The following is a 21,111-nucleotide window of genomic DNA, read 5'->3' as shown; positions in this document are numbered from 1 at the left end:
TTAAAGAGCTAGATGCCATATATCTTTATTTTCTTTATTAAATGGCCTAAAACCATATAGTTTTGACTCATTCTATGATTTGTTTATAAAAGAAAAATTATGACAATTAGAATTATAAATAATGTAGTCCAAAAAACTAATGACTACATAGTGAAGAATGTGTTGGTAAAAGAGTTTATCTTTTCTCTTTATTTCATGTTACATTTAATTAATTTGAAATTCAAGTTTTATTCTTATCTTATTCTCATATATTCTTGACATTCAATTTGATATTTATTAATATTATAATTTCCTATTACTAAATAACCAGCAGCTATTATACTCATGTTATTGTATGACATGAAACCAATAACTTATGATGTTTTCAAAGCCCCGAAGGCTTATGGTTCAAATATCAAGGGATACAAATAATTTTTAAAATATATATTTACTATATAGAGTCTTGAAGACTAATGACTTATAAATAGCTTTGAAAGCTTATGATTTAAATTTTCATAACTATACAGTTTGATTTTAATCCTTATAGATCTTTTCAAATTTTTGTTGAATTTATAAATTTATGAAAAAGTTTTGAAGCATTACATGAAGTTTTTGAATAACAAAATTTCCAGAGAATTTTATGTTTTGAAAAAAAAAATACATACTTCATACTTTGAAAAAGCATAACAAGGAGTAAACTATATCATATAGTGAAAAGAAACAATATATATTAATTCTTGAACAACTATATATATTAGGGTATTTGTTTATCAAAAGGTCTTAAGGTGATAACTCAATTTGATTGAAATCCATTATCATATATGAATCAAAAAGTATTTGGATTTCCAAATTAAAAATATGTTATTAGCTTACTATATGCTATTCATTGTATTTGAAATATAGAAATAAGAAAAATATATTTATATGACTCACACTTAAGGGGGGATTATTGAAATACAAGTGTAAATTATGTTGGATGGAATTTGTTATTATTAATATTAATGTCATTCATTATATCTCATATTCTTTTTGAAAAAAACTCCAGAAGAGTCAGTAGCGCTCAACCTTTTATGAGTGCACAAGTTTCTACCATTGTGTAAAAGATGAAAAATAACATTCTAGAAGAGCTATATTATGATTTATTATCCTGGAGATAAAATCCATAATTGATAACATATTCCTTATAAAATATGAAGGAGAAAAATAAATAATATAACATGGTAACAAGAAGTTTACCAATAATTGAGAATAATTTTACAATAAACTAGAAGTTTATGCATTCATAGTTTGACATGACCGGTCATATCATCCCAGATCATAATGATGCAAAATATCATGAAAAATGTGCATTATCATTTATTAAAGAACCGGAAGATTCTTTAAAAATGATATATGATTCAAGAATTTTTATGTGTTGTTTGTTCTTAAAAGAACTAAATAAGAAAACATCACTAGCTATGCTCAAATCGGATCCGTACATATTTATAATGCATCAACTTTATATATGGGCCCATTTAGACACCATGTAAACCAAAGTAATACTTTATAAGTGAAAGATACATCTATAAAATGGTCACAGGTGTTTATGATCAACTTGTAACATGAAATTTGCAAATATGTTTAGATAATTACATGAAGTACATAAGTTCTTGATTATGAAATCAATATGATTCTCATTCAGATTGCTAATGATTGTTCCTCTCGTTGCTGATGATTATATGCTTAGTAAAAGCCTCCATAAATAGCTAGATCAGAGTTTATGAGAACATAATTCCCATTTGAGTATTGGGATGATTGATTTTATATATTTTTACACATAAATGCATCAAGCCAATAATATATTGTGAATTCTCCCATTATAATTGGTTTTTGGTCAAGAACCAGGCATTTTTCATCATAGAATGTACAATATCTATTATTCTGCCGCAATAATGCATATAGATAGATATTAAAAGTAAGTTTGGATCACTGTTAGATAAAAATCTCCTTATTCTTATTTATCTCTAAATGAAACAAAATAATGTTTTTAAAGGAGATATATGGATTTGGGAGACATATGTTACATGTTCCCAATATGAGAGAGAGAAAATATGTAGTTGGAAAAGAAAACACATAAAATGTATTTTCATTATCAAATGTAGATCCTCAAATATAGTAATATGAACTAGAAATTCATAAAGTATTGCTTTTGTAAAACATTACTAATGTCTGCCAGTTGCAATTACTAACTCAAATGAGAATTCTTAATTCTTATATTCCAGCTAAAAATGCTCATATTCTTAAAAACATACTAAAAGCATGAGATTATGATTGGTTCCAAAAGAAAAGAAAAAGAAGCAAATGATCATGATGATCATACTAAGGAAACATGAATTGCAAAAGATGTTAAGACATAACTCTTTGACCCCTGAAGAGGTTTAGGTGTTTGAAAGTAATAAAGAGATCTCGATAGATTATGTTATAAAAGAAAATGAGACCGATAAAGGAATAAAATTGTCGACAATAATTTGATTGATAATATCACATGATCAAATGAGGATCTTATATATAAATTTGTTATGAGATATAGATAGAAAAATGGTTGGCCAACAGAAAAGAAAAGACGCAACATTATAACAGGAGATTTGTGTATCTCTAATCCAAGTACCTGAAGTGTAATGGGCATTTGTACAAAAAAAGAGAAATACAATCTTGTGGTGAATTAAAATTTTTATGTATCTTATCAATCTGACAGTTTGATAATATATGAAAATATCTCATATGTGTCTAGAAAATATAGTAATTCGCTATATAGTGAAATTATATGTGAATCCCATAAGAATTCAAATCCTTGTATAAATATAAACGATCCAATAGATGAATAGATATGGATCATAATGTATGAAAATCCTTAAAGGATTTAAGTTTCTATAAACATAATTATGTTCTCAAGAACACTATTGAAGTAAGTCTCTATATGAGACATACGTGGTTAATATCAACTGAAGGAATGATGTAAACTTATTCTAACTTGTCTGTTTGTAAAAAGATTCAAAATGAGTCTGTTATCAGTACTATTTATAATGATAGTATTAAAACTCCTGATGAGTTTTCAAAAGTTGTAAATTACTTAAAGAAAAAATTTGAAATGAAAGCTTTCAGAAGAATGCATATAGATAAGTCACATCCACTATGTGGATAAGCAATATCCATTATATGTTTCAGTAGTTGCAAAATCTTTAGATATGGACTAAAGATCGATTTAGACCTTCAGAAGGCAATGAATAAACATTTGGTTCAGAAGTACTATATCTTAGTATCACTGAAGCATTTATATATCTAGCCATACAAAATTTGATATATCATTTACTGATTAGCATGATATAGTTTGTTAGAAAAATTTAGAGAATGGATCGAAAACATACCGGGTCGGATCTCGGATCGGGTCGGTCGGATCTCCTTAGCTCACGCTTAAGCTAGACTATAAAAGTCTGAGCTTTTAAGTGCACAGCAGAGCACCACTTTTGCAAGAAAGAAAATTAAGAGAGAGAGAGAGATAGTAGGAAAGCTCTACTACTGGAGTGATTTGAACTGATGGGGGGAAGCCTCTATTTATAGCTTTTGTCAGGGATATTTTGGGTAGCATAAAAATATCCACTGAGCCCATCAGATAAAATCTGAGATAAGATATAATATATCCTTATCTCATAATATCATGATATTTGAATTCAAATCCAGAATCAATCACAATTAATTCTAAATATATATACTTAATATATATTTAATCTATACAATATAAATTAATTAATTTAATATAAATTAATTAGATTTATATCGTAACCGATTGGATATGATTCAGGATGTTTGACCAAGTCAAACATATCATGATATCGCTTGGATATTTGACTGATATATTCTCTTTATACCGGTCAAATAATCCGGCCCATCAAGGGCGGATCCAAGCCCAAAAATCTAACATCTCCCACTCGCACTTGATGGGCTGTCCATCGTGCGATAGCTAAATCTTTCATTGCTTCATACTAGGTGTCTGCCGTGACCGCGTGGGCATGACGTCATCGATTCGGGCGCCTGTGCACTAGGAATCCTTTATGCAGGACCAGCACACAAGAACACCCTTGGTGTACCTGCAAATTGTATGCTTGTTGCCTCGAATGCCCTAGTTTTATCCATACACTTTACTTGTGGCATATCTAATCCCTCTCGAGTTATTTTGTTTACTCAGATTGCCTTTTTCATACGTATGGTATCCACACTTGCTTAGTTGTTCTGTTCAACCTGCAAGGGACATGTCACAGACACCAACGTAGATGTGTATTTCAGGATAAACCTTCCTTCTGACTATTCATCATTTAGATTTGGCATAGTCGCTTTCTCAGTCTTGACCCGTTAGATCGCATCATTCTTGACCATGGGGTTTAGGCTAGAGTAGCTGCCACTAAACCAAAACCTTGTGATGTTGTCTAAGTCTTAAGGGCATTATGAAAGGTTTATTTCCTTTCTGGGACTCACATCGTAATGGATCAGGGATCTTCCATCTACGTCCCTTGTTGCGGATTTAAGTGAGCTCATGCAGTATGAATTGCATGTTACGGTGCTCAATCCACTAAGTGGAGTATGTCGCTTTTGGTTTTAATAGCACCGTACAGACTTAAGTTCCAAATGTACTCCAACATTTGAACCAGGAGCTCTTTCATCACAACTATATATGACGTCTCACTAGTAAAGAGTTCCTTGTCTGGCTACAGGTCTCATGGATGACACATTATCCATGATTCGGCCCAAACTTTTATGGGTCTCATCTCAGTCTAGCTGAGGTGACATTTGTGCAGTGATTCTTCTCTACCATCTCATGGTGATCATCTGCTGTCAAACCTTCTATATCCCATGAGAACATAGCGAGGCGGTTGCTCGTGTGAGTGAGCCAACCTTGTGACCTGTACGACATAATTGTATTGCATACCTTGTGCCTATGCATGTATAAATACACAAATATACAAGAAAAATTTCTTTGAACTGGATAAAATGCATTGAATTACTAAGTAAGAGGAAAAGGTTCAGTACAACATGCCTTGTGCCTGCGTATTTGAACAAAAAGGATCAAAAAGAAAAAGGAGTTCAATACATCATGCTCTACGCATGCCCAAGGCCTTTACATGCTTAACGAAAGGATCTCTAGCTATAGGCTTGGTTAGGGGATCTGCCAACATCTTATGAGTGGACAAGTATTGAACTGTCACTTGTTTCTTAGCGATCATATCCCTTACAAAGTGATACTTTATGTCTATATGCTTAGTACGATTGTGGTACTTAGGGTCCTTTGCATAGGCTATTGCTGCTTGACTATCGCAGTGAATCAGAGTTGGTCCCTCACTCCCACCATGGATTCCCAATCGTACTAAGAATCTTTTGAGCCACACAGCTTCTTGGACAGCTGCAGAACAGGCTACATATTCTGCTTCCATGGATGAAAGAGACACACACGTTTGTTTCTTGCTGCTCCAGGAGATTGCTCCGTTATTCAGTAGGAAAGCATAGCCTGACGTCGAGTGTCGCTCGTCCAGGTCTCCTGCCCAATCAGCATCGGAATAACCCTCCGCACGAAGGCCATTTCCTTGATAGCATAGCTCATAGTCCATGGTTCCTTTTAGATATCTCATAATCCTCTTTACAGCTTCCCAGTGTTTGACTCCTGGATTGGATTGGAATCGACTCACAAGTCCGACTGCGAAGCATATGTCTGGCCTGGTACACAACATGGCGTACATTAGGCTGCCAACGGCACTTGAGTATGGGACTCTCTTCATGCGTTCTATATCGCATTGTTTTGTAGGGCGCATTTCCTCACTTAGGTTATGTCCCTTAACCACAGGGGTATCCATAGGCTTGCAGTCTCTCATATTGAAACGCTCAAGAATCTTTGCTATGTATGCCTTTTGTGACAATGACAGCAATTTTCTAGAACGATCTCTTCTTATCTTAACGCCTAAGATATATTCTGCTTCGCCCATGTCTTTCATCTCGAAGTTCAAGGATAACCACTCTTTGATCATCTTTATTAGTTTAAGATTGGTACCAGCCAGTAGTATGTCATCAACATAGAGGGATAGAATGACAAAGTTGTCTCCAAACCGCTTGATATAAACACAGTGATCTTCCTCGATCATTTCAAAGTCATAGGAGCTTATAGCTTTGTGGAACCTTAAGTACCACTGCCTAGATGATTGCTTGAGTCCATAAATGGATCTCAATAGTTTACAAACCTTTTGTTCGTTCCCTTTCTGTATGAAGCCCTCAGGCTGTTCCATATAGATTTCCTCATCTAGTTCTCCATTCAAGAAGGCGGTTTTTACATCCATCTGATGTAACTCTAAGTCTAAACTTGCTACTAAAGCCAGTATCAGTCGTATCGAGTTGAAACGTACAACAGGTGAGAAGGTGTCTGCGTAATCCACTCCTTCCCGTTGTGTATACCCTTTGGCAACTAACCTTGCTTTGGGTTTATCAATTGATCCATCAGCCTTACGTTTGTACTTGAGAACCCACTTGCTCCCAATTGCCTTTCGGCCAGGTGGTAGATCAACTAATTCCCATACTTGGTTGGATTCCATGGAATCCATTTCCTCTTGTAAGGCCTTCTGCCATTTTTCCTTAGCAGGTCCTGTTAGTGCTTCTTTAACACTTACGGGGTCTTCTTCATCGTGCTCTGGACTAACGATGAAGGTTGCTCCTTCAATTGAGAAGCGTCTCTTAGGGTTTTGTCTCTGTTACTTCTCCTAAGTGGGGTTGTGTGCAGGACTTACTTCCTGTGACTGGGTTAAACCTTGTTGTGAAAATGGTTCAACCCTCCCACTCGGATCAGTAGACTGAGGAACACTTTGTTGTACCTCATTGCCATCATCCTCATAAAGACGGCTTGTTCGATCAATACTCCCTCTGCTAGGATATTCGGTTTCTATGAATGTTGCGTCCCTTGACTCTATCTCAGTCACTGAGCCGTCATCATTTTCACCAATGAAGACATACCCCTTAGAGTTCTCAGAGTATCTTATGAAGATACACTTTTTGCCCCTTGGTTCTAGCTTGTCATATTTATGGGAAGAATCACGAATATAGGCCGCTGACCCCCATGGTCTTAGGATGCTTAGATCCGGTTTGCGGTTTGTCCATGATTCATAAGGGGTTGTTGTGACTGATTTAGAAGGCACTCGGTTAAGTATGAATGTGGCGGTTAAAAGAGCATCTCCCCAATATGAGGTTGGAAGCTCAGCTTGTGCCATCATTGATCTAACCATATCGAGGAGAGTTCTATTTCTCCTTTCAGCAACTCCGTTCTGTTGAGGAGTGCCAGGGATTGTTAGTTGCCTAACAATGCCCCTTTCTTCACAGAGCTCCTTGAACTGATCAGAGAGGTATTCTCGGCCTCGGTCAGTTCTTAAGGCTTTGATTCTTGAACCTAGCTGATTTTCCACTAGATTGAGATATTTTCTAAAGCACTCTAATGCCTCAGATTTGTGGGAAATCAGGTAAGTATAGCCATATCGGGAAGAATCATCGATGAAGGTAATAAAATACCATGCTCCGTGACGTGCCCTAACACTCATTGGTCCGCAAATATCAGAGTGTACCATTCAAGAGGTTGGTTAGCCCTGGTTGCCTTTCCGAAAGGCTTCCTTGTACTCTTGCCAGCAAGGCAATGTTCACACAGAGACATTTCCTTTTTGGACACGTTTCCTAGCAAACCCTCTTTTGCTAGTTTGGTCATGCGTTCTTGACCAATATGTCCTAATCTAGCGTGCCATATATCGTAATTGACATCGGAAGAAAGCGCATAGCAAGAACTAGAAAAATTATCATTGAAATTTTCTAAAACAAAGAAACCATCCGAAACATAACCAGAAACTGAAAAATTGGTCCCATACGAAATGTCTACTGTGAAATCATGAAAAAAGACATTGAAATGAAATCTAACTAAGGAAATAACAGACACAAGATTTCGTCGGATTTCCGGAGCGTAGAGGACATTTTGCAGGACTAGGGTCTTTCCTCCATGCAGGGTCAGCTCACAAGTACCGATCCCTTTGACTTCTACTCTCGCGTTGTTCCCAACATAAAGCCATCTGCTTCTTGCTGGTAACCGACGAAATTCTGTGAAGTTCCCACGATCCTTGCTCACGTGGTCTGTGGCCCCTGAGTCTATAACCCAAACAGGATTAGTTTCAGCAATAAACGCAGTGCTAGAAACATAAGAGAAATGTATTGAATCTGAATCCAATACCTTTTTCTGCTCAGGGCAGTCCTTGGCATAATGTCCCTTTTGTTGGCAAGCATAGCATTTGATGGTTGCTATGTTCCGCTTCTTTGCAGGTTTCTTGCCTTTCTTGAAGGACTCTTTCCCTTCTTCACTTTAGGGCCGCCTTTCTTATTTTGAGAGCCTTTGCTTCTCTTGGACTGGTTTTGGGAGGTTGTCCCTCCCTTTCCTTCAGTTAAATATGCCTTACTGACAGGCTTCACAGTTTCCATCCGATCATCCTCCAGTTGGAGGTGGCGAGCTACATCAGCAAAGGTTTTTATACTCTCATTATGAGTAATGGTGTGCTTCATGGTATCCCAACTTGCTGGGAGAGATCTCATGACAGCTTGAATCTGTTGCTCATCAGATAAAGCGCCTCCGGCTTCCTTAAGCTCCCTATTAAGTTCTGCATTGCCCTTAGGTGATGCCTTATGGGAGTGTTAGGACCCAGCTTGAAATTATCAAGTTTGACGGTGAGTCTCCTAAGCCTCGCAGCAGAGGTACCGTCAAATTCGGATTTCAGTGCTGCCCACATGGCAGAGGCTGAAGGGTGTGTTTCGAATTGCACCAACACATCGTCAGTCATGGCACTTAGCATGGTTATTCTGGCGATAGTGTCCCTTCTTTTCCAGGCCGCGTAGCCGTCCTGGTCCCTTCGCGATGCATTTGCCTCAGGCTCTGGAAGAAAAGTAGTCAACACATCAGTGACTTCTTGTTCTTCGAGGACATACGATATCTTACGACGCCACATGCTGTAATTGTCTCCGTTCAGCTTGTCACCTCCTACGAGGTCAGCTATAATGGACTTGATTCCTCTTTGAGACATCGTGCTATCACATAGACAACAATGCATTTTAGTATGGTATGCAATATATACACTTTTATTCAAGTAGGTCATAGGTCGCCTGGGTAAGAGTCTCACCATTTTCATGATCAGGAGACAACTAGGTTGGCTCCCATCCCATTACTCCTGGTTAGTCTCTTACCTTTCTTACCTTTGACTTTCCTTGAACATATCCCCAATTTGGAGTTTTCCTCATGAAACTCCCACTCAAATAAAGCATTTGAAAATAAAAAAAACTTTATTTATTGAAGCATGAATGTTTACAAAAAATTGGATAATTCCAAAAATGAAGTCTCAAGAGTAAACATTAAATGAAAAGAAATATAAATGTGAACAAAAACTCATTCGTTCATGATATATTTTATCATTGGTTCTCTCAAACTCTCTTTAACACCTTTCCAGCATCTACAGAGACATTGTTTAAAAAATGCTTCACTAAATATGTGTCCCCTCCTTGCCAGTTCCTCTCTGTACTGGATTGCAATATTTGAGAAAAAGAGTGCGTCTTGCTCATTGACAATTTGTTTAGCATAATAATTCAATTTTGAAAATAGGCACTTTTGATGCTTGTATTCATCAGCATGCTTTTCTGCTATCTTTTCTATTAAATTTATGTCCTTGGGTCTGCAGACTTCTTCCTCTTGTTGGTCAGGAACACATTTCCTTTTACCACTGCTCCCCTCAGGTACATTAGAGTTTACTTGTGATTGAGGCGCTTTTCTTTTATTTGTACTTTCGGCAGCATAATTATTTGAAGATTTCGGAGCATCAGAAAGTGGAGAATAAGTTGGATATTTTCCAAAAGAGGAGTTAGAATTTGAGTTTGAGTTGGCCATTTCCTAAACCCAAAAAGAACAAGTTAAGAAAAATATAAAAATAAATATTCAAAACATTTATTTGCTATTTTTCATACCCAAAAAGTCATAAAAAATCAGCACATAATATATTAATTCATAGCTCATGATTTTAGAAATATTTCAGGTCAAACAGGGCTCAAAAATAGTCCCTCACGCGCCCTCACGCGCCCCAACAAGCAAAATTTTTTTTTTTTTTTAAAGAGCTAGGATCGCCCACTCTCGGGACCGGCGCGTGTCATACACGCGCCGCCTTTCCGGCCTCTCGCCGTCACCTGACCTGTCCTATTTGATTCCTCACGTCTCAAGGAGTCTATATATGTGCTTTTTATGACCAAAGGGTCCCTAGGTGGACCCCACGCGCCCACATGGCGCGTCCAAAAAAAATTTCAGAAAAAAATTTTTTTTTTTTTTAAAAAAAAAAATTCGGTCGGGTCGGTCTACCGACCCGACTTCCAGGGGGATCCGGGTCCACGGACCCGAAACGCAGCGTTTCACTTAAAGTGAAACGCTGCGTCCTGGCCAGCCCAAAACGACGCCGTTTTGGGCTGGTCAGGTCGTCCCTGACCTCCAGCCGGGTCGCCCCAGATCCGGCTGGAGCTCCGGCGGGTCCGTCGCGACCCGCCATTTTCGAACCGCCGTATCTTCCTCCTCCGAGCTCCGTTTTATGCATTTTAGGTGTCTATGGACTCGTATTTTCGTGCTCTACAACTCTATGGGTTTATTTTCTTTAAAAAACATCAATTTTAAAGACCCAAAAAAAGGTTCGAACGGCCGACGTTGGAAGCTTCAGAAAGTAGACTTCGATCACGTTTTTAAATCTTACGGAAGTAACAGTAATGTTTTCGAACTTCACTTATATAAACGGAGTGTGTATTTGAGTTTAAAACACAAGCATATTCAGTTCGAATGGCATACGGCATATTCACGTGCAGCGGAAAAAATGAGCGTGTAATATATATATGCACACATATATTGAGAGCCTCAAGAACATCTCGGCTCTGATGCCAATGTTAGAAAAATTGGAGAATGGATCGAAAACATACCGGGTCGGATCTCGGGTCGGGTCGGTCGGATCTCCTTAGCTCACGCTTAAGCTAGACTATAAAAGTCTGAGCTTTTAAGTGCACAGCAGAGCACCACTTTTGCAAGAAAGAAAATTAAGAGAGAGAGAGAGATAGTAGGAAAGCTCTACTACTGGAGTGATTTGAACTGATGGGGGGAAGCCTCTATTTATAGCTTTTGTCAGGGATATTTTGGGTAGCATAAAAATATCCACTGAGCCCATCAGATAAAATCTGAGATAAGATATAATATATCCTTATCTCATAATATCATGATATTTTGAATTCAAATCCAGAATCAATCTTAATTAATTCTAAATATATATACTTAATATATATTTAATCTATACAATATAAATTAATTAATTTAATATAAATTAATTAGATTTATATCGTAACCGATTGGATATGATTCAGGATGTTTGACCAAGTCAAACATATCATGATATCGCTTGGATATTTGACTGATATATTCTCTTTATACCGGGTCAAATAATCCGGCCCATCAAGGGCGGATCCAAGCCCAAAAATCTAACATAGTTTTTTATCAACATGAAATATTGGAATGTAATTAAAAATATTCCTCATTACTTTAAGGGTGTCATGGAGGTAATATTATTTTATTTGAAGGTACCCAAGACTAATCTTGATGGCTATATAGATAAAGTATTTTTGTTTGATCCTCATGTCAAGACATCATAGTATGATCCACATGTGGGTAAATCATAAAAGAACTATTCGTCTCATAATTTTCAGAAGATTATGAAATTCATGTTTGATGTTTTTATCTCATTACAATATTTGGAAGGTTTGTTCGTGATATTAGATTTTGCAGGCTCAAAGATGTCAACTGATGATAAACGCTGTATTCTTTTTTCTTGTCTATGGTTTTGTCCCACTGGGTTTTCCTAACAAGGTTTTTAATAAGGCAGCATTGCATAGTGTATCAATGAATGATGTAATCTTTTTCTTTCGCTAGGTTTTTATCCCATAGAGTTTTTCCTAGTTGAAGTTTTTTAACAAGGCACATTCATATATGTTGGACATCCAAGGGAAAGTGTTATGAATATAATAATATCTTTATGGATGTCCATATATCTCCCATTATCTCTTATATCTCTTATAATCTCTAATATCTCCTATTATCTCTATATACCACAATTATCTCATATTATTATATAATATGTAGATTCTATCGAAAGTATAAAGCTGTGCCTATAAATAGAAACCATGTATAATATATTGCGCACACTTGAATGGAATGAGAAGTGCTCTCTCTTGTTGATTATCTCTTTTTCTGTATAATTCTTCTTTATATTTCTTCTTTATTTATAACAAAAATGACCTATTTTTCTTCTCTTCCTCTCCCTTTCTTCCTCCGTCTCTTTCCTCCTCCTCTCCTTTCTTTTTCTTTTCCTTCTCCCCAACTTTACTCATCTATACCCCTTATTGTTGGCTACATCATCCTAAAACGCCAATATGCCTTATCAATAACTAAATTTTTAAATAGATGGTTAATCAAAAAAATCCAACCCAATAATTTGATTGAATGTTTTTTTAAAAAAAAAAATCCTTTACAAATATTTCAAATCCAACATATGAATTAGATTTGAATAATCCCAACACGATAATGGCCTAATTAAGATGCGCATATAACTGGGAAAAAAACACAAAAATGACATTTAAACTTGAAAATCCCAAAATGGTCACTTGAATAAGTAAAATCCCAATTTAGGTATAAATGACCAATTTGGGATTTGTAAATTTATTGAAGTAACCATATTGTCCTTTATTTTTTTTTTATTTTTTTTAAAAAAACCAAATACTCTCATTGTCTGGCCAGTCGTTGGAACTCAGGTAGCCCTTGTCACCAAAGCTTCGACAGCCAACAACTATTTTTTTGAAAATTTTTACAATTTTAGTAATACAATTAATAAGTTTTTTAACACTACTTATAAGTTCAGTATAGCAGTTAATAACAAATTATCTAAGAAATTCAAAAGGTAACATTCCTATAACTTCAATGATGTCATTAATAAGTTCCGTAACTCTATTAACAAGTTCGGTATAGTATTTACCAACAAGTTTTCTAGAGAATTAAAAGGTGGCATTTTTACAATTTCAGTAACTCGGTTAACAAGTCATGTAATGAAATGAACAACTCTCATAGCCATAATAGCTGCCTAGTAAGTGGGAAAATTTTGTTGCACAACCTTCATAGGGAGCTAATATTAAAAACATCAACATTTATAAGAGTTGTTAATATCGTTACATAACTTGTTAACCACATTACTGAAGTTGTAAAAATATCACTTTTTGAATTTTTCAAAAAATTTGTTGTTAAATGTTATACCGAACTTGTTAATAAAGTTATGGAACTTGTTAATGGCATTTTTGAAGTTGTAAAAATGCTACTTTTTGAATTTCTTGAAAAACCTGTGGTTAATTAATATACTAAACTTGTTAATAGTATTATAAAACTTGTTAACCGTGTTACTGAAGTTGTAAAAATTTTCAAAAAAAAAAAGTTGCCGAGGGTTGGAGCTCCAGCTACCAATTATTGATCAGCCGCCAGAGCTCCAATGATGGCGGTCACTGCAGGCACCAGACCTCCAGCGATCAGCTGGCTAGTGAGGATATTTGGCTTTTTTTAAAACAATAATAATAAAAAAGGTAATATGGTTATTTCAGTAAATTTGTAAATCCCAAGTTGGTTATTTATGCTTAAATTAGGATTTTGCTTATTTAAGTGACCATTTTAAGATTTTCAAGTTTAAGTATTATTTTTGTGTCATTTTTCTCATATAATTCCCTCTGATATGCCTTCAGCTAACAAAATTTTGGATTCTCGTAGATGACATTACTTACCAATCTCTCTCTCTCTCTCTCTCTATATAAATATATATAATATGCGGTACTGAAATAGGTCATATATTACATGAGAGAAGATGATGTGAGAGATCTTTCCTTTCCTTTGGCCTGTCAAATTCTCAGAAGTAAAATGGACCATCTACAATTTGTCAATTTCAGTCAAGAAACAAGAAAGAAGGGCATCTCATGTTTTCAATACTCCATATGTTTAATTCACTCTTAAACCGTACTCCTTTCGTTTTTTTTAAAAAAAATAAATAATAACTACTATCATCCTCTTGTTCCTAAATATAAGTATTATTTACAAGTTGTCTTAAATTTTTCTAACAAATTTTCTATTTTGCTCCCATTAATTACTCATTTTAATACCTTCCCATTTTCCAAAAATATCATCTCTCTCCATCTATATTATTTTTCTTTCATAATTTTTTTTAGGCTAAAATATACTTATAGTCCTTTAACTTTACACAAGATTTCATTTTAGTCTCTGAACTTTAAAAAATAAATTTTTAGTCCTCTAACCTTAAAATTGTTAATAAAAAATGATGATATTAAACTCTTGAATGCTGATAAAACATTACTAAATACTAACACATTAAGTTTAATATTTAAAGTAACTATAATTGTTACAAAAAATTATCATCTAAGACTAATAATTTTGGGGTTAAATGACTAAAAGTATACTTTTTAAAATTAAGGGACCAAACTGAAATTTTACATAAAATTAAAAAACCAAATGTATACCTTAGCCTTCTTTTTATTATAATAATTTTCTTATTTTTTCCCCTATAATCTCACTGTATCTCATGAAAAAGCATATTTTAGAGAAATAACTCCCAATTTTTACTTATTTATTGTTTTTAACTAATTTTTTGATCGACGTGATGGAGTTTAATGTTATTTGTAAAAAAAAGGAAAAAGCATTGTTATTAGTAGTTTTGGACTGTCACCGTAATCCTATTTGCACATGGGTAATTAACAACTATTTAATGGAGTGATCAAGTTCAAAACTCTAGCTTGAAGATCTTCAGTTTTCGATTAAGGCTACAGCAAATTCCTTTTCTCTTGGCTGGTCTTATTACTGCACTCAGCTCTCTTATGTAGCAAATTGATCTATACCACTCCTTTCTTCAATATAAGTCACTTGCATCCCAAACCCGCAAATCAAGAAATACATTAAATTAACCAGTTTTTTTTTCACATTTATCCTTATTAAAAGTTGTGAGAGAGAGAGAGAGAGAGAGGGAGAGGGAGGGGATGGACTGTATAGGAAATGAAAAGTGTAGAGAGAGAGATGGAGAAGAACATGTTTTGAGGAGCCATTGTTTCAAACTTAAATTAATAAATTTTTTATTAAATTAATAGGGGTAAAATTGGGGAAAAAATTATTAATTATACTACAATTGACTTATATTTTGAAACAAACTTTTGGGATACCAGTAACCTATAATAAGGAACAGAGTGGTACATCATCAATAATTGTTCCAGCAAGCCACCTCAATAAATAGCTTATCATCAGCTCTAGACATATTTTACTGTTCATAAACCATATTTAATAGGAAAAAAATCATTTCTCATTCTATTAAGGAAGTGTTTAAGAGCATGTTTGGATTTCCGTTTGGGAGGATAAAAGCATCTAGGAAAGCGTGAAATGAAGGTTTGGAGCTTTTGGGGATTCAATCGGTTGTTTGGATGAACTAAAAAGCCAACTGACTTTTGGACCTAATCACTGGTATGTTGGAACGCTCAGATCTGTAGCTTTTGAGCGTTTCAAAAGGTGATATACCGTTAACAGAGCATTAAATGCTCATTCAAAATTCTACTTGTCATATTTGCCCTCCACCATTTTCCTCCACTGTCAGTTTTCTCTCTCGCTCCCTCACTTACTTCCTGCTTGGATGAGTGAGAGAAAACAGAGAGGAAAGAAAATGTAAAAATATAAGGATGACTAAAATGTCCTTATTATAATTAATTGGCAAGGAAACCAAATAATTTAGTAAAAAAATTATTTTTTATGTAAAAATAAAAAGGAAATAATTTTTGAACTTAATTAAAATAAAATGAAATAAATAACTTATATATTATGTAATATTTTAATAAAATGATAACGAACTCATTAGTATAATACCTATTAGCATAATGCCCATCTCGTTATTCCTTCAAGTGATAATGTTTGGCGGGAGAGGGTAGTGAGGGAATGATCTGAAATGGTGAAAATCTCTCCACTTGTGGAGAGAAATTTTGAGAGGAAAATAGGACATGGGGCCCACCACATTTTTCCTCCCACTTTTCTTTCCTCTCCTATTTTCTTTCCCATCCAAGCAGGGGAAAAGTTCATTCCTCTCCCATTTTCCACTCCACTTTTCCTTCCTCTCCTATTTTCACTCAATCCAAGCAGAGCATTAGTCTCAGCTGCTCTTCTCCCTCCCTCAAGTGGCCTGCAGATTGCTCACTGCCTCCTTGAGACTCGCTGGCTCTTCTCCTTCCCTCAGTCTCACCTGCAGATCGCTCGCTCGCTCCCTCTAATAGTCTCCCTTATAGATCGCTCGTTGCCTCCCTCAGTGTCGCCAGCTCTTCTCTCTCCGTCAGTCTCTCCTGTAGATCGCACTCTCCCTCCCTCAATTTTGCCGGTGTCTCCCTGCCTTAGCTGAGCGCTCAACTCCACTTTGTCATATTACCATTCTTCTTGTTAGGGGCTTGGCGGGTTGCAGTTTGCCTATATCTCTACGCACTCGCCAATCAGGCCATGTATAGGAGGTCCAAGATGATTTAGATCTTTGGGCAATAGAATATCGCTATTCCTCTGCATCAGCATTCGAATTGAAAATCATCGACTTGATGGGGCTATTTATAAAGTATTTTGTTTCTTGCTATGTGGATTCCTTCAAAGAAAAGCAAGTGATCAGTACCTAGGAGGTTTGATTATGGAGGATGAAACAATTATTGCTCACAACCCATTTTTATTTTATTATAATAATTTTAGGCATTTTTAAAATTATTATTATATTAAAAATATATAATATCTAACACTACTATTTAATAAAATGTATACCCTTTTTAGTCATTTTACAACTAAACTAACTTTTATATTAATCATCCAAACAACTTTCAACTTTTTCAACTGACTTTTTAAAAGCACCTATCCAAACATAAATCACATTACACTAACTGACTTTTACTCTAACTTCAGTTACAAAAGTCAGTTTTCTCATAAGTCAATTTTACCCAACGTCAATCCAAACATACCCTAAGAAGATGTAAAAGTGCTTTTAAAAAGCATTTTTTTCATAACACGAGACAATTTTTTTACATATTTACTTTGTATATCACAAAATTTTTTTTTAAAATCATAGTTTAGTTTCTATCCAAACATTATTTAAGCCATTTGAAGGGACGTTTATCTTCATGGTTTCATTAATCGCGAGAAGCATATACTAGTTCATTTAAAATTGTTGTGTTATATTCAGTTTTAGAGAAAGAAATTTTAATTTTAATATTATAATAATAGTGGTCGTAAGTGACGACGGAGGTAATCCCTAGCAATGATGGTGAGCTAGTAGCTATTGATGATCGTGATAATGGCTGATGATGATGGTTATTAATGATGGTTGGGATGGCGGTAATGATAAAAGGCAGTTACAGTGGTGGTCGTGACCGAAACTGCTGGTGAAATTTTCAAATCTATTTGAATTAACAAGGTTTTTGGTCAAAATTTAGTAATTACCTTGATAAAAATAAAGTTAGAATTAAAATTTGTATTAATTTGTTAATTGACCCATTCAATTAGACCAACTATAAATTTATAAATTCAAAATAGTGATTATATTTATATCAATTTTTGTTTTTTTAGTTTTAGCATTCAAGACTAGTATTGAATTATTGGTTGAGATTAAAGGGCGCTACTACTTATTACATATGTTTAAAATTAAAATAAACATATCAATTATTTTGATTTCCTTTTTCTCATATAATTGAAGGCACTTACTTAACACATAAAACACTTATCTCACCCAAACCATATCATATTTGCCTCTACAAAATATTTTCTTACACTTCAGTCATCCCTTGAAACATATAGAGAAGTTCACATATATTTTATATATGACAAAACTAAACCATCAATTTTATAAAAAAAATTTCTTATTCTCCTACATATATATAGGAAAAAAATTATTAATGCCCCCCATCATGTAGAGATCATTTGATGGTTCTGCCAACAGCAATCTTGAAGACTCCATTTCTGACTTTGGTTTTACTGATGCAGTTGTGTCGTCTTCATAAGAAATCGTGTCTGGGATCATATAATCATTGTGTTTTGCATCCAAATTGTCAAAATCTATTGAATTCCAAATATCATCATCAAAACTTGACGTTTCATTGTTGATTTCATTAAGATATGAAGGATTTGATGATTCTTGAGAGATTCCTGGTGATGAATGAGGATTCAATTGAACTGGGTCCATTTTATTACTTTCATGTTGAGGTTGCTGAGGTTGAGATTGAGGCAACATTTTTGAAGAACAAATCATTTGAGCTGGTTCTGTTCTTAGTGGTTCTGAATATGTTTGCTCCTTAGTTGAGCTCTTCATGTAGTTCTTATTGTTCTTGTAAATCTTACACAAAACCCAATCATCTAACTGCAAAAGGAAGGGGAACAAAAGTATACAACAATATCATTTTTAGGGAAAAAAATAAAATATGCTATTTAGAGTACTAATGAGGGTTATTTTAGCCTTAAAAATATTTGCCAATGAAATATGACTATTCAGAAATTTTTTTACTCAACAGTAAATAGATGAAAAAAGATTATAAAAAGCCTCCAAAACATATATAAACAGCATTTTTTGTGGTAGTGTTAGCAATGTCACCCTAATAATTAAAAAAAAAAAAACTAACATTAACTATTAATAATTTTTATCGGCAGGGACAACACTGTTTCTTTTTTTTTCTATAATATTTACATTAAGTCAAAAAGTTTTTTGATACCCGACATCTTTTTTGAAAATATTTCCGAGGCAAAAATACTCTTAGCTCTAATTTTAAAACACTAAAAAGATTGCAAAATCAAAATTATATGTTACTAACCTTCATATCTAAGGAACTTGTTCTTGCATGGGTTGTGCCATCCAAATAATACTCGCGCATGATCCAATTGGTCTTCTTACTCCGTTGATGATTCCCTTCATAGTAAACCAAACTTCTCCATTTTCCAATTAATGTGCATCCGTCATCTAAATAAATGGACTGACATTTTCCTGATGCTTTCCAATAACCATCTTCTGTTGATCGTTTTGGCCTATTTCCATTTGGATATTTTCTATCTCTTGGGGAGAAAAAATACCACTCATTTTCTCCATAACTCCTATATTTTCCTGTGTTTTCAATTAATATACAATTAAAACCATATTAGTTTATTCATTTGATGGATTATTATTCTTCCAAAAAAAAGGTAAGAACTAATATGTTATAATTAACTATGAAATACTATGAATTTGAATTAGCAAGTTCTTTATAATTATTTTAAAGCTATAAAGGCTAAATTATATAAAATTTTCATAAATTTTGAACCATATACCAACAATTTATTGTGTATATAACCCTCTCAGGTTCTAAGTTAGTATTGAGCTGTTAACAGCACAAACAATAAAATTATAAAAAATAACGATACTAACTGAGCAAAACTAAAATATTTAATTAAAAGAGAAAAAACAAAGAGATACTAAATTATAAATTGAGAAAAATTATGGGTATCTGTAAAATGGTTTTCTCTAAATAAATGTCAACCATCGATTATATACCCTTTTCAATTATATTTTTGTGTGTATATGACCCTCTCAAATTTTAAGTTATATGCATACAAGTCCCGTAAATTTTTAGCATATACACAAATAAGTACTCATTCGATTCGTAATATAGGATCTAATTGTTAAGTTGATTGTAAAACATATTTTTCATATTTATAAATTATTTTAAATTACTCCTATTGATAATTACTCAACTATAATCATCTACAAGCTTACTCATGGGACGAGACGGGATGGGAATTTCATCTCGTGTCCCATCCCATTTTTTTTATTAACGAGCCAATGTAATTTGGTCTTGAATCTTTTTTTATATCGTAATAATTATTTTTTATTGGTTTTCTGTTGATAAAAACACTAAAAAAAATATTACATGAAAAACCCAATTGTGTAATTAAAAAATGTGTAAAAACAATACTGTAAAAAAAGAAATACTATAAAAGAAATATTATATAATAGCTTTATAAATTATTTTATTGAAGAAGAAGATTTTATTGAGATAATATTATAACTTAATAGCTGAAAATTACTATAAAAATAATTATTCTTAAAAAAAAGAATTGAATAATCTAATAAAAATTATTAATAAATGATTTTTTAAATAAAACTCTGAGATGGGATGGGAGAACCCGGTCACTGTTTTGTCCCATTCTGTACTCGTCTCGTTCTGAAATTTTTTCCCCCATCCCATCCCATCCCATCCTCAATTGATTGGGATCGGAACGAGACAAGTTGAACATTCTTAATCAGGTAGAAGAGGAAGATGATTATGATGTTTTAGGAAAAACATGTCATAGTTATTATAATTAACTAATTTACTTAACTTTTTTAATCTAACCAAATTAATTAAATAGGTCTTATATTAAAATCACAGGAGTAATAAATAAAACTGCTTATGAATGAGATATTTACAAATACCATAACGTTTAAGAAAGTTATTTAAAATTTCCTTCATGATTTAAAAATTTATTTGTGAAAAAAATAGGATTCAACTAGAGATGTATTTCAAGAAAACTCATCAAGTATGCACATATACTAGCCTGTTTGGGTATCTCCAAACCGTGGTTTCAGAAGCACTTTTCCGCAAAACGAGATAATCTCCTCCACATATTTACTTCGTAATCCGTAAAAGCACTTCTGAAACCATGGTTTGGTTTCTATCCAAACACAAACACATTAGGATGGCTCCCTCTTTCCTTTAACAAACAGATACATAAGAATAATTAATTAAAAACAACACACTTTATTAAAATATAATGAAATATTATATTTAATCATAAAAAAAGGTCAAGAAACTTACTAGATAGTTGTTCAGGATTGTACTTATAGATTTCAACTTCGACGATTAGATTACGTTCTAATGGTTCATCCATAACTTTCTTCCTCAGATAAGCCATAATCAACTCTT

General features: G+C 33.9%; 1 long non-coding RNA gene across 1 annotated transcript; it reads right to left on the bottom strand.

Annotated features, from left to right (window-relative positions):
• Window positions 1-10,684: 10,684 nt before the first annotated feature.
• On the bottom strand, window positions 10,685-20,811 carry LOC114725059 (uncharacterized). The gene is made up of 3 exons (XR_003738381.1): window positions 20,740-20,811; window positions 19,915-19,921; window positions 10,685-10,695 (listed from the first exon to the last, which is right to left on the bottom strand). It is a non-coding gene; the product is annotated as an uncharacterized LOC114725059 (long non-coding RNA).
• Window positions 20,812-21,111: the final 300 nt, after the last annotated feature.

This window comes from Neltuma alba, unplaced genomic scaffold (genome assembly GCF_004799145.2).
Source record: "Neltuma alba isolate B1F8T4 unplaced genomic scaffold, ASM479914v2 tig00012221_pilon, whole genome shotgun sequence".
Classification (NCBI taxonomy): Eukaryota; Viridiplantae; Streptophyta; class Magnoliopsida; order Fabales; family Fabaceae; genus Neltuma; species Neltuma alba.
This window is presented reverse-complemented; position numbering and strand designations above follow the sequence as displayed.